Source organism: Alligator sinensis, unplaced genomic scaffold (assembly GCF_000455745.1).
Source record: "Alligator sinensis unplaced genomic scaffold, ASM45574v1 scaffold1208_1, whole genome shotgun sequence".
Classification (NCBI taxonomy): Eukaryota; Metazoa; Chordata; order Crocodylia; family Alligatoridae; genus Alligator; species Alligator sinensis.
The window spans coordinates 728,320-729,222 of NW_005842782.1; the positions used below are offsets into that span (position 1 = coordinate 728,320).

The window sequence follows — 903 nt, forward strand, 5'->3', positions numbered from 1 at the left end:
TGCATTTTGCAACAGCAGGGACCAAGGCAGTTCCCCTTATATAGCCACAAATAGTTCCCCTCTCAGCAGAAACAGGAAACCTTGAATCTTCTGGGCAGAATAGCTTAAAAATACAACCCCTTCCCCCGCAAACTCCTCCTCCGGGGAACATCAGCCTGCCTTTCTGTCCAGACACCTCTCACATGCAGATATTTGCCCTCCATCACTCCCCCCTTCCAAATAAACAAAGACGTTTCTTACCCGATGAACAACAGCAGAGGATATTGCAGCATGGACGCCCCTTCCTGTGCTGCAATCCATGGACAACACCCTTGGCACTCAGCCTGTTGGGGCCCTCTTCTGGCTGTATCTAGCTATCCCGACACTTCCGCAGTTTAGCTCTAATCATGGATTTTTACGTGGTGAGAGACCATCAGATACAGAAAACATCCTAGTCCCAGAGGGATCCACCCCTCTAATAGGAAGGTGTATGAGAAGACTGTGAGTGGTTTGGAGAGGGAGGCTCTGTCTATGATGTCTCTGGAGACTGGAAGGATGGTCTGAGAACTGATGTGTTTAGGATTTCTGTTCTAAGTGTATATGGCTATAGTTACCTTTACCATCTTTACCTTGGATGCAGCTCCTCCTTCCAAAGAAGTCAGAGATGCCAGCTGAAAAATTTAAGATCTGTTGTATCTCCCCTTGAACATGGGGAAACAGGATCTTCAGGGATGACCCATGCTGAAAAGGTAAGATATGAATTCAGCAATCCCAGCTAGAAAGACTTTCCCCCTGGCCTTTCTGAGCCAGTAGGCTTATGAACACCGTTCCTAGAGCAGTGGTGACAAAGCTGTAATACTTTAATGACACAGAGGAGAAAAATGTCTGAGAAATGGCAGACAAGGTTCTTTGGGTGAATCTGAC

The 903-nt window shown here is 47.0% G+C and overlaps 1 long non-coding RNA gene across 1 annotated transcript in view; it reads right to left on the bottom strand.

Moving 5' to 3' along the window:
* The window catches only part of LOC106722863, a 4,127-nt gene extending 3,748 nt beyond the window's left edge, over positions 1-379 (bottom strand). Inside the window, exon 1 of the long non-coding RNA XR_001358866.2 lies at positions 241-379. This is a non-coding gene — a long non-coding RNA (uncharacterized LOC106722863). The remainder of the gene's footprint in view (positions 1-240) is intronic.
* Between the last annotated feature and the right edge of the window lie 524 nt (positions 380-903).